Source organism: Neomonachus schauinslandi, chromosome 1 (assembly GCF_002201575.2).
Source record: "Neomonachus schauinslandi chromosome 1, ASM220157v2, whole genome shotgun sequence".
In the NCBI taxonomy this organism is placed as follows: Eukaryota; Metazoa; Chordata; class Mammalia; order Carnivora; family Phocidae; genus Neomonachus; species Neomonachus schauinslandi.
In genome coordinates, this window is record NC_058403.1 from 41,672,797 (window position 1) to 41,686,944 (window position 14,148).

A 14,148-nucleotide genomic window follows, 5' to 3' on the forward strand; every position below is an offset into this window, starting at 1 on the left:
AATAGCAATAATAAAAATGATGACTAATATTTGTGGAGCATTATGTACCAAGCCCTATGGGATAAGTACTTTATATGGATGATCTCATTGAAGTCTCAGATCAAATCGCTATGTGATATCACATTCAGTTTCACAAATGAGAGAACCAGGCTTAGAGAAGTTAGGTAAGTTTCCCATGGCCATAAACATTGTACAAGTGGCTAAGGCAGGCCATGTTTAAATCCATAGTCTGTACCAAACTGTCTCCCTATTGATGGTGCTTCTCTCTGATTGTGATGGTGCTTCTCTCTGATTGTGATGGTGAGGACAGCAGGACTTGGCAGTTAATTTGAGAGAAATTTGGCAGTTAATATTCTGAAAGAAGTAGAAAATACATGAAAGGAAATTTAGAAGCCAACCAGTAAAACCATCATATTTTATTGATAAAGAACATGAGGCATAAATAATATAATGCTGCACCCATGTTGCCTGGATATACCTCTTACAAATTAAGGGAATTTAGGCCCCTCAATTTCTGTTTTCTCATCTATAAAATGGGAATGATAATAATAGAACCTACCTCAAAGAATCACTCTAAAATTCATTACATTCTTGTAGTTATATATCTAGTTTTCCCTCTTTCTAAAGTGTAAGAACAAGAGAATTCAGGAAGTGTAAGTGTTAAAAAGGATAACTAAATAAACCGTTACCTACATGCATCACTTTTATTCTAATTCTCAGAAATGTTAGAATAAAGAATAAGGAAGCATCTGGCCAGGAGCATACATAGTAAAATGAATTTAGATTCAAATTGTTAGCAGGGGTAAAAGTTTTATATTTTCTTTTCTTTTGGTTTCTTGGGGCTAATTTGTAGACAAGAGGAGGCTTAGTATCTCTATGAGGATATAACACTTTAAAAGTAGCAGAAAACCCAAACAACATTCCACTTCTCCAAACTATACAGTTACAATCTTGGTTAACAAGGAATGCAGAGTAGGCAGTTCTTGGCATTGGTTTATCTATGTAATAATGCCAGGGTTGCTATCTCTGAAATTATATTGGCCTTCCTTTCTTGGTCTCAAGATGGTTACTGCAGGTCCAGAAATCATGGACGCAGTTAAAGCATGAAAAGGGGCGGAAGGAATAGAATCAGCCTCCTCTGTCCCTTTTATTAGGAAATGCAAAAGCCTTCCAAAAAGGCTTCCCAGGACACTTATCCCAATATATTATTTGCCAACACCAAGGCTGTTATGTTTCCAACTGGCCTTCCAGTGTAGGCAGGTAATGAAAGGTAAAGAATAGACTAGTCAACAGTATTATTCAGATTTATGATTATCATATGTTGACCACATTTTTATATTAGCTGGGATATATATTAATGGAGATGGGGAAATTGCCACTTATATCTGCCCCTTACAGAGTATTAAGCTGTAGTATATATGTTAGGAACTTTATGGTCATTATTTAATACTCAAAATACCGTTGAGAAAATGGATGAATAAACTGAGATTCAGAAAGGTGAATTCTATTGCAAACATCTTATACATAATATTCTTTGAAACTGGGTTTGACTGACTTGAAAGTTTGTGCTTACAATTGGAACATAAAAAAATGAAACTACCTTTTTCAGGTTTACTTAGTTGAAATCTGGGACTGGAGTTGGTATCTAAATCCAAATAATTTGCTCCCAACCACTAAAACAGATTACCGTTTGCCATCTATATTTAGGAGAGTGTTGTCTAACCTCCCACCATCACAGGTGATGATTCTAGAATGAGCACAGAATATACTCTCCAGGAAGGTGTTGGAAATGTACACTTGGGTTTTTCCTCATTTATCAGTTAAAAATGTCAGGATAAAGTCCCAGGCAAGAAAGTTTCAGAAGGAAAGGAAGTATATGTAAGGTTAGGGATGTCTGGCATAGATACTCTATTTTGCCTGATGATCTGGAAGAGTGTGAGGTTGGAAAAGACGGTTAAACTGAGGAAGTTCCTTAGAAGCAATTTATTCTACCCCTCTGATTACAGTGCCATATATTCTCTATTTAAACTCTTTTTAATACAAATAAGACAATAGAAAAAACAAAAACAAAAACAAAAAAACACAACACCTTAAGATCAGTATTTCTTTTTATTTTTTTAAGATTTTATTTATTTATTTGACAGAGAGAACAAGCACAAGCAGAGGGAGTGGGAGAAGCAGGCTCCCCCCCAGGCAGGGAGCCCAATGCAGGGCTTGATCCCAGTACCCTGAGATCACGACCTGAGCCAAAGGCAGCAGCTTAACCGACTGAGCAACCCAGGCACCCCAAGATCAGTATTTCTTCACAATTCAGTAATAGCTTTAAAATTATCTCCAGTGTGTTAGAAAATTCCAGAACCATCATCTTTATGGAAGTGGGAAAAAGACAAGTATAAGGCATTGTCTTTGTTAACTATGAGATGTTAGTATATACTTAGCAGGGGGCTTATAATGGTCATGTGGGGGTGGAAGGATGAGAATTATTTTTTCCCCCCATAGGTTCTCTTTGAAGAGACTTTAAAGGCTTATATCCCTTTAAAGGTAATAATGAAGGGTTTCAGAAAGATGTTTCAGCACAGTTCACTGAGCAGAGTAAAAACATTTGCCCTGTGGATATCAAATACCTAGGGAGAAAAGCACCTACAATAACTGATGGCAACTACCAAAGGAAAAAAAAAATTAAAAACAGATGTGAGATTTCATTGCTAGCATAACTATGATGACTTTATAAAATGAATTTTGTGCCTCAGATGTCTGGTCTGAACATCTGAATATCATATTTCTCAAGGTGTCTATCAGCAGATCTGTTCATTATTCATTTGGTCCGTGCTTATGGATGAACCTGTACCCTCTAATGATCAGGAAAAGTGACTTTATGCTAATCCCAAAGAGGGGGTAATTAGGCATTTCAAGTCCCTTTGGTTCCTGTCAGTTTAATAACCACTCCTTTTTATAACTTGAAACTATAAATACATAATATTATATTGTAATTTGTAACATGGTTCTATGTCATCTTTTTCCTTCTTGCTGTAAGACAAACACATACATATTGAATCTCTGTGTTTTTCAGAATAATTCAAATATTTAAAACTTTATTCTGAGCTTCTAGTAATAATACTTTTAATAAAGGCATGACTTCTTTATTCTAATGATAATTACAAATAATAGTCATAACTAACACTTACTGAGTTATTGCTAAATGCTAGTTTCTCTAAATATTTCATAAGCCTAATCTCTTTTCTAAACAACTTAATGGAATATGTGCACTTATTTTTTCTCTTGAGCTGAGATCAAGTGTAGAAACCTTCATAGTTGTAAATGTCAGTAGTAAAACCTTTCCATCATTGCTCAGAACTGATTAGTCTTTCATATCACACATATCTTCTCCACCTTCACCCCAACCTCATTCAAGTCATCAGTTACACAGTCACCTTTGCACACACACAGACACACAACTCCAGACATAAGCCTTTATTGTTCTAAATCACTTTTACTTCTCAGAACTACAGAGATCATGCATCAGGTAGACTGGAAGGTCTTCTGATGCTCAAATTTGGCTATTTTCATCATTAATCCACTTCAGTAAGAGCAGATCTCAGAGAGCACTTATTATTTTTATTTCACAGATGAGAAGATGATCTCCAGAGAGATATATAACCTATCCAAAAGTCACATAGCTTATAAATGGAAAACTTATGAGTCTAGAGCCTCAACATATAAGACAATGCTGGAGAAATTTAGATTGTATAGCTATCAAATTTAAAACTCTTATTTTAAAATTGTAAAGCTACATTGAATTATAACATATTCCTGTTGGGAAACTGGAAATAATTATGCACATTGTTCCTCACAGTTCATAGCAATGCCTTTTGTATATCTGATACTCCAGTGAATGTTTGATGAACAAATAAATGAATCAGTAATAAAATACAGAGGAAAAGCTAATGCCTTGGTAATTTAGAATAACTATTTCTTTGTTATCATCAAGCATATTCACAGTATTGAAGTGTGGATATTTGTTGATACTACATAGTATGATATCAGTGTTTTGCATTGTTGACTATATATGGATCATCTGTGTTCCATGTTAATTTTTCTATTGAACATGTGTAATGTGTTTTGTATCACCTTTATCTGGATTTACCCCAGTTGACTGAGATACTTGTAAAGAGACACAGGATCAAAGCTTTTAGCTGGTAGGAGTTTAGAATGAATTGCCCCAAAGATGTGCCACTTTGGCATGCAGATTATTTGAGCTTAAAACAATCAAGGCCCAAAAACTTTTACTTCTCCCCTAATTGCCTAAAGGAAGTTAGATAGAGGACCTGCTCCAGAAATAGAGCTATCACCAACTATATTATAACATGAACTAGAGGTAGTAGACGGTAGTAGATGAGGAGGAATTTAGCTTAGAGTCTGTTGAAATTCCTTTGTATGTCTCATTGTTTCTGTATGGCCCAGCAAACATTTATTTACCAAACATTACTCTTTTTCATCTCTTGTGACTGCCTTTCCTTCCTTTTGAAGTCCCACACCTCTACCCCTGTTTTTTTTTTTTAAAGATTTTATTTATTTATTTGACAGAGAGATAGACAGAAGAGCACAAGCAGAGGGAGTGGCAGAGGGAGAGGGAGAAGCAGGCTCTGCACTGAGCAGGGAACCCGATGCGGGACTCGATCCCAGGACCCTGAGATCATGACCTGAGCCGAAGGCAGATGCTTAACCATCTGAGCCACCCAGGCGCCCCACCTCTACCCCTTTATTCTTAGTTCAGGATGGTGTATATACCTCATTTTACTTGGCTATCTTTGAACCTTTCATCTATGGGATTCCTACACGTCCAAAGTTAAAATTGATTTTCTCCTGTTAATCTGTCTCATGTCAGTTTAACTCTTAGACCAACCAGAAGAATTTTGAAGGGTAGAGAAAACTTCCTCCCCAACAAGCTTATTGAGTAGAAGCAAAACAAGCATTCATGTGGCTTCAGGATAACTCCTCACGGTGTCAGGTTTCTCTATTCGCTTGCTGTCCAGAAAAACAGCTTTGTGAAACTGCTCCTCATACAAATTTTCTTGCTTCAGGAAATCAGATCATGGTCCCAATCTGACAGTGTGGCTTTCACACAAATTTTGGGCTATTCTTGGCAGTGCTCCTGTGTTGTGAAGATAATTGAGAATTGACTAAAATATATACATTTTCCTTTAGGGTAATCAATAGAAATATGGCTGTAAAGAAAATTAAGTTGCTTTCTCCTTGAGGTTTAAAGAAATTGAATTTATAAAACTTTAATATATAGTATCAAATTCTTTGGGAAAAAAATAAGAGTACAACACTGATTACATCACTTCACTTCATGTGTTCCTCATTGTCTAAAGTCTAAACAACTTAGCTTGATATTCTTGATATTCAAGTCTTCCAAGCCCTAGCTCCGACATTATTGTCATCCTTTTTTTTTTTTAAAGATTTTATTTATTTATTTGACAGAGAGAGACACACAGCGAGAGAGGGAACACAAGCAGGGTGAGTGGGAGAGGGAGAAGCAGGCTCCCCGCTGAGCAGAGAGCCCGATGCGGGGCTTGATCCCAGGACCCTGGGACCATGACCTGAGCCGAAGGCAGACGCTTAATGACTGAGCCACCCAGGTGCCCCAACATTATTGTCATCCTTAAATCAAACTTCTTACACATATAGCTAGCAAGGCCAAATTGGACTATAATATTTTCCTGGACATTCACTGTTTTCAATTCTTCCTTTCTGTAGGCATTCTCTGACCACTCTACCAAAAATATCCTTTATTATTTTTTATTTCCTTGCTGTCTTTTTTCTTCTTGACCCTGCTTTGTTTTTTTTTTCCCCATAGCACTGAGATTATATTACATATTTGATTAAATTTGCCTTTTAGCACCTAGAAGACTGCTCAATCAGTATTTGTTGAATGAATGATTTTCTAAACCATCAAGTAACTTCAATTCTCCATATTGAAAAAAAAAAAGCTTATTTTTCAGGAGCTTTAGAGTGGTATGGTGGGTCAGTTTGTACTTAGCAGGCTTAGCAGTTTAAGCAAGGTTTTTTGTTTTTTTATTTTTATTTTTTTCAATTTTATTCAGAAATTACCATGTCCTTTAAGGAAACCTACCACCAGTTTTAACAAATTGACCACCATCAATTCCAAGAAGTTTTATGTAGTTTTTTGTACCTAACAAGGATTTTTGGTCACTTACTGCCATGCTCTCAAAGAAAGCCAGATGTGACTTGAATGCGAATGAAACTCCTGATCTGATATTATTTACATTGTGTTTTTATTTTGTCCATTAGTGGTGGCATGTGATGACCAAGTAGCATTATGTACCAGTGGGAAGTTGTAGAAGATCTATTGATATAGTAGCCAAGAGACTTTTTATCTATTTGGGATGTCAGTGAAGTGCTTCCTTGAAACTGAATTAAGCCACTTAGAGATGAGCATTATTTTTTCTAAATTAAAAAAAAAATTAAATCCTACAAAAAGTTAAAAGAATAGTATAATGGGTACACATATAGCTTTCCCTTAGAAGTTCTAATTTTTATCATCTTGTCACATTTGCTCTAAATTTGTCACATTTGCTCTAATTTCTATCAATATATGCATTTTAAATTTATACATTTTTTTGCTGAGATATTTGAAATTAAGTTGCAAACATAAAGATATTTTGCTCTAAATACTTCAACATGTGTTTCATAAGAACAAGGACTTCTTTTTATATGAACACATTATCACTTTCATATCTAGAAAATTGCTTATTAACACAATTATAATATCTAATATGCAATTTCATTCAAATTTCTCCATTTGTCCCAGCCATGTGTGTTCCTTTTAATTGTGAGAATGTGGCTTTTATTATTTGTTTGTTTGCATCAAATCAAGGATCTCAATTTGCATTTAGTTGTCATGTCTCCTTAGTCTCGCTTAATCTATAGCTGTTCCTTTGCCTCTTTTCTTTTCCCTGTTTTTATTTTGCTTTGTTTTTTTCTTTTACAAACTTGACAAGTTTGTCAAATCCAGGGCAATTGTTTTGTGAAATATTCTACCATCTGAACTTGTTTTCTCATGACTACCTTCAGGTTAAATTTTTTTCTGCACATAGCCATAGGTGGTATTGCATACTTTCCATTGCATCATATCAGAAAATACATAATGCTAATTTGACCCAATACTGCTGATGCTTACTTTGATCCCTTGGTTAAGATACTTTCACTATTGTAAAAATACCTTTTTCCCCCTTTGTAATCATATATAATATGTAAAGTGAAACTGAAAATGTGGGGATCCTTTCATCCTATGGTTTTTAGCATCATTTCGTGATTCTTACATAAATCAATTCTTACACTGTTGTTTGCAAATTGATGATTTTCTTATTTTATCATTCCTTCTACACAAAATAGCCAGCTTTCTTTTGTTACAGAGGTTTTTTTTCTCTCCCTCCCCCATACATTTTCTTTTAAATTTTTTAATTTTAAGTAGGCTCCATGCCCTGCATGGAGCCCAGTGTAGGGCTCGAACTCATGACCCCAAGATCAAGACCTGAGCTGAGATCAAGAGTTGGACGCTTAATGAACTGAGCCACCCAGGCACCACTTGACTCTTTTTAAAAATGCAACGTTATAATTTACTTCCTTCAAAAATAAATGTTCCAGTTGTCCCAAATTTGGCCAGTTAGATCTTTGAAGCTATTCCCTATGGTTTTTTGTTAGGTCCCCATTAATCATTGAGTATTTTCTTGCTTTCTGACACTAAAAGAACATTTAGCTTCACCAGTGATTTTCCTTGCCTCAGCCATTTCTCCAAGGCACTCTAGTTCCTTTATGTGGAGAATGGTATTTAGAAACCAAGATCTTGGCACTAGATGAACACAATAATGTGAGGGTGGGCATGAACAATTTTCACTTCTATTATATACAGTTTAGTTTCATTCTTCTTACTCTTGTTCCCACTTGTTTAATTTTGGATTTCATACAATAATAGCTTTTCTTCTCTTGTATTTTCTTCAGCTATTTAACTTCAAATGCTGCTACCTAAAATTCTCCACGATTCCTAAGGATTGGCAGAGGATGAGATTCTTTCTTTCTTTATCTGACAGCGTGAAAACTCTAAAATTCTGCATTCATTCAAATCTTTCTCAGTCACCTCGGTTTGTCTTTCATCTGATTTTTTACAGATGTTCTAAAGCTCCCAAAATAAATAGGGATATTCAGTGAACCACAATATCTGAAAGATAAAGCAACTGCTTACCTGTTCGCTTTGCCATCTGCTCTGTTTTGGATTGCATAAGTACATATTCAGTCCCCCCAAACAGCACGCATGTCTCAAATTCCCACAGTGACTGGCTTCAGTTCCATCTGGTTGATTCTTGTTATTTCATTACAACTGTTCAGATTTATAAACCCAGCAATTAAAAAAACTTAGACATATTAATACCTATGTTGCCCTTAACTACAATTACTCAAAAAAAAGTGCAATAGGTTTTACAAGACATTGTTTCATTGAAGGGACTATTATTATTTTAATGGAACATATTATACATGCATATTATTTTAAAAGGTTTCTTTCTTTTTGAATTTGTCAGGCCTTCATTTACAAATAGAAGATTAACTATACTTTGTTTTAATTGTTCCAAATGTGATGATGGTAAAAAGCAAAATACAAATTCCAGTTCCCCCCCCACATCAATGTTTCTATGCAAAGATTAAGAGTGTCTGTGACTAGTTCTAAAGTGATAATTTCAATTGGCTCAGGTCCATTAACTGCAGGGAAAAACACCTGGCAAGGAGGTTGGTAGCAGCCCATTCTTGTTAACCTTTCAGCCTTCACAATAACTATCAGCAGGCACCAAATAAGGGCCTCTAATAAACTGGCATTGAAGCTGCTGACAGCTAATAACTTTTTATGGGCTTCCAGAACTAAGTGAAAGAAAATGTTCTGATTAATTAGAATCAAAGAATTTTTAAATTCCTTAATCCTAGAATTGGATAGTTTTTAGACATGTAAAGTAGAATAAAGATCAATGTGTCCTCTCAGAAAACGTTTTCCTATAAATAAAATGGATTTTCAAAGTATACTATTTTCACCACTTTAATCCAGTTTTTCAGCTACTGTGCTCTTTTATTTTAGTAAAAGGGAAAGTAGCTGAGAAATGGGAAACTACCAACTTTAGAGGTAGTTTTAACTAGATTCTTCTCACCTGTAGTATAATTTCTGCTAGTGAATTACAGAAACTATAATACCCAATAACTGGGAAATTAGGCCTCAGTCCTGCAGGGGAAACACTAAAGAAGAGTATTTAAAAGCTTCATAGACACCCTTCTCTTTGCCTTGCCTATAAGAAAATCAAACAATTTGCTGGTGGGTTCTATCTGTAAAGAGAATCCATTTGTCACCAGTTATGTGGAAGCTAAGAGGGACTTGAGGAATCACAGGAGAAAGCCAGAGTGGGAGGCTCAACTATGATCCTGAAAAAACCCAGTCGAGAAGTCATTTTGTTTCTGTGTCAGATAGCTGAGGCTCAGGTGCTGGATACAGCTCTATTAGAAGAAGGCATGGATAGAGATTGGTATAGGAAGTCAATTCATGCTGCTGACTTTGGGCAAAGACAATTGAGAACCATCACTGCACAAAAGCATGCGGTTTCTTAGAGACTAGTCTCAGCTAACTCTGGTAGCAGGAAAGTAGTGAAGTTCTGCCTACAACAATGGCCCAGCTTTTGGGTGAGAATAAAATGAAGAGTGAAGAGAGTTTCCTGAGACAGTGAGTGGAGATCTGTATTAGAAAAAACTAGCCAGTCCTTCATCTCATGTGTGCCTTCTTTATACCTCATAATAGCACTTTACCTCCTATCGCTTCTGGTCACCAAATGTGTGGGTTTTTTTCCCATACCAAGTAATTCTATAACACTAGTGGGGTGTCTTACAACTTAATTCTGACACTGTCTACCTAGAGATAGCATCAGATCCCCCAGGTTAATGGCTCAGTCTCACAGGACAGCTTCCTACTTCAGAAAACTACTGCAAGTAGTAGGTCCCCAGGGTAGCCACAACTTCTATCCAACTTGGCTACAAATTGGAGGTTCCCATGAACTCCCCCCCGCCGGATTTGATTATTTTCTAGAGATGCTCACAGAACTCAGGGAAATATTTGCTTAGGTTTACCAGTTTATTAAAGGATGTGATAAAGGATATAGATGAACAACCAGATGAAGAGATACATACGATGAGGTCTTGGAGGGTCCTGAGTACAGTAGCTTCTGTGCCCAATAATTGGGGTGCATCACCCTCCCAGTGTGGATGTGTTCAACAGCCTGGAAGTTCTCTGAACCCCGGACTATTAGGATTTTTATGGAGGCTTCCTCATGTAGACATGACAGATCATTAACTCCATTCCTCTCCCCTATCTGGAGAAGTGAGAACAGGGTGTGTGTGTGTATGTGTGTGTGTGTGTGTGTGTGTGAAAATTGCAAACTTCTAATCATAGCTTGGTCTTGCTGGTGATCAACCCCCATCCAGGAGACCACTCAGACTAGCCTCATTAGAGAAAAAGATGTTCCTAGTGCTCTTGTCACTTAGCAAGGGTCTTAGAAGCTCTGTGTCAGGAACCAGGGGTAGAGACCAATACAGATATTTGCTATTATCTCCCAAAACCTTAGTAGAGTGAGGTGAAAACTCCACACAACTTTCAATCTTATCACCCAATCTTGGAGAACCTGGTGAAAACAGTTCTCTTGGCTGTTTGTATGTAGGAGATAAGATTCTGCAGAAACAGATTCAACTAAGGTCCTATGCTCTTAGCATGGAGGGGTCTTCGAAATTTCAAAAAAAAATTTTTTTTTCAAGCTTGCAAATATTTACTAATGGAAAAATAAATAAATAGATAATACTTTGAGATATTAACTGTAGTTCTTTATAGTCCATGACAATTTGTTCTAGAGAAGGAAGCTACAATATTAATGTTTCAGGGAGTGGGTATAACCAATATTAGAAATAAGAGAGAAAAGAATAAACAACTTCTGAAAGGACCTTTGAAACTCCTCATTAGGAGAAAGGCCTTTTGGACTTTTCCAAAGCTTGTCTAAAAAAATCAAACAATGTAATTGTTTTATGATGAATAGAATAGACTATTTTCCATGCTCACAGATTCAGTAAAATCTATTTGGACTGAAAAGAAGGGAGGGACAACCAGAGGATAAGCAAGAAAGTTTATGTATGGTGAGCCCCTGTGTTCTGTGTCTCTACTCTTGCTTGAAAAATGGGGAGGCATAGACAGATCCAAGATCTCAGAGCAAGATCCATTTCCTCTTTCTCAGTGAGCACCCAAACAGGTCCCATGATCCAGAGCTCCACCTTGTTCCCAGAATCACATGGAAACAAAAGTCAGCCTAGGGTAGCATGTTTAAGATGAGAGAACCTGGAGCAGCCTTCACAGAATTTCTCACAACTCAGCTTTGAGGGAGAGCATTTGGTGGCTTCCTGTGCTTTTTGGAGACTGCATAAGTAATAGAAAGAGAGCCAGACCTGGAGAATTGCTAAAGGAGGGAGCATAAGAAAATGCAGAGGCAACCTGCCTTCATCCGTGTCTGAGGATTGGATGGGAACATGCTCATCTCAGAGGGTACAGACAGGAAGAGCTCCTGAGTAAGGACCGATACCATCCCCTCATTCCTTGATACCAAGGCATTACATAACAACACTAGATTTATGGCAAAACCCCTGGAATAAAGGAAATGGTTTGACTTGATTAAGATTTTATTTTCATCACCTGATCAGAGACCAAAATACAAAATTCAGTTTTAAAATATTGAAAAATAAGCAAATTTACAGTTTTTGTTCACCTGAGTTTTGTGGATTAAGATTCATACTGATTACATTTAATATTTATGTTGTGTGTCAGCTTTAATAAATTCTATTAGAATGTGAGTTCCCAAAGGATAGTGGTTACATCTCTCTCATCTTTCTGACTTCCAGACATCTTGAAAATAGTAGTAACTTACAGACCTGTACCCCTGAAACAAATAATACATTATATATTAATAAAAAAATAATCAAAAAAGAAAACAGTAGTAACTTAATATTTGTTCCGTAGTATTAAGCTAATCCAAAACATCCTAGTAGCAAATTTTCTTGGTTAACCAACTCATTCATTCACTATTTTCTTTTTCTTTTTTTTAAAGATTTTATTCATTTATTTGCGAGAGAGAGAATGAGAGACAGAGAGCACGAGAGGGAGGAGGGTCAGAGGGAGAAGCAGACTCCCCGCTGAGCAGGGAGCCCGATGCGGGACTCGATCCCGGGACTCCAGGATCATGACCTGAGCCGAAGGCAGTCGCTTAACCGACTGAGCCACCCAGGCGCCCCTCATTCACTATTTTCAAGGCTGGTGTTCAGATATGTTTACTCATTCAGTGGGTCATCAGACATAACCAGCTACAGTCCAACGTCACTAATCCAAAGACTGCATGAAAGAGAAGCAAACCAGAATGTCCTAACAACTTGGGCACATAGATCTCCAGTCTCAATATCTGATATATCACTACTTTTGAAGTACTGTCCTCACTTACTTTCCAACATACTTGACTCATCTAGCCTTCTTTGTACCTTTTTGTCCATTCCTACTCAATTTCTTTTGCTGGTTTCTCCGCTCTTTATCTTATGCAGTCTCCAGGCTATAAATTCCACCTGTATACTGATACTCATACATTTATATATCTGGCTCATGTTTCTTTCCTTAGCTCCAAATGGCCCCTTAACTTTTGCATCTAGATGTCTAATAGGCTCCTAAAACTTAACCTGTCTAAAACTCAGCTCCTGATATATTCCCCCAAGCCAACTCCTCTAGCATTTTGCTGCTATCTCAGTAAGTGACAATTTTCTATTCCCAACTTCTCAAAACAAAATACATGGTGACATGCCTGACTCATTCTTTTCTCTTGAATCTCATATCTAAGTTGACAGGGAATCTATTTGGTTCTACCTTTAAATATATCCGGCATCTGACTGTTCTCATCATATCTACTGCATATAAGTTCAAGCCACCATCTTCCCTTGCCTGGATTATTGTTAACAGCTTCCCAGCTTGGCCTGTCTTGTCCAATCTTGTACTCCTACAGACTATTTATCAACACAGTGGCCAGAGTGATCCTATTAAATTATCATCAGATTAGGTTACTCTTCTGCACCAAATTTTTCCATGGCTTTCTAATTCAGAGTAAAACTCAAAAGCCTCACTGTAACTCCTTCCATGTGATCTGGCTCCACATGGCCTCTCAACCTTCAATTTTTCCTCTTAGGATTTTAGCAACTCTGGCTTCCTTGTCCTTTCTCACATATCAGACATACTTTCAAGAAGTCCTCTGCCCTTAGTATGCTCACAGTTTGGAATAGTCTTCCTGTTACATTGTTACGGTTAGCTGCCTCACTTCCTTCATATTTTTATTCAAAAATCATCTTTTAATAAGACTTTACTGGCCACTTGATCTAAAATTTTAATGCTTAACTTCACATTTCATGGGGCTTTCTCTCTTTTATAATTCCTTCTTATAACACATCATTTATTCACATATATTTTACTTATTTATCTTGTTTATTGTCTATCTCCTGCTTGATGGTTTTTTGTTCACTACATGATAGCTGGCCCTACAATAGTGCTTGGCATATAGCAGGTACTCAGTAAATATTGTTGAATAATTATTTAGTAAATAACAAGTATTTACTAAACCATCACCAGAATCTTTTTTAGTTATATTAATTCATAGCCACATTAAAAAAAAAATAAAACCTATTTCACTAACAAAATTTTTCAACATGGATTTTATTCTATTCATCACAAAACAACCCAGTATTAAAAATGCTTCTGTAACACAAGTTTACATATGATAAAGTATTACTTTTCTCCTAGTAAATATACTCTCTGAGCACAATGCTATCTGGAAAAAGCTCTGTTAGTAATTAACATGAAGGTTATTTTGCCTCATTATAAATTGGTTCTTTATCCTAGAATGGTTTCTGCACCAAATCATAAAATAAGCATTTTGCTTTTGAATGAAGTGTGTGTTTTTGTAGACAATCTTCTGTTTGCTTTTTTATTTATTTATTTTATTTATCTTGTTCTCTTTTGCCAGAATTTTT

At 36.4% G+C, this 14,148-nt stretch overlaps 2 non-coding genes across 2 annotated transcripts; both read right to left on the reverse strand.

The window, feature by feature from the left end:
* Positions 1-3,280: 3,280 nt before the first annotated feature.
* LOC123323209 lies at positions 3,281-3,350 on the reverse strand. Its single transcript, XR_006539281.1, has one exon. It is a non-coding gene; the product is annotated as a small nucleolar RNA U2-30 (small nucleolar RNA).
* A 145-nt stretch (positions 3,351-3,495) lies between these two features.
* On the reverse strand, positions 3,496-3,575 carry LOC123323210. The gene has a single exon (XR_006539282.1). It is a non-coding gene; the product is annotated as a small nucleolar RNA U2-19 (small nucleolar RNA).
* Between the last annotated feature and the right edge of the window lie 10,573 nt (positions 3,576-14,148).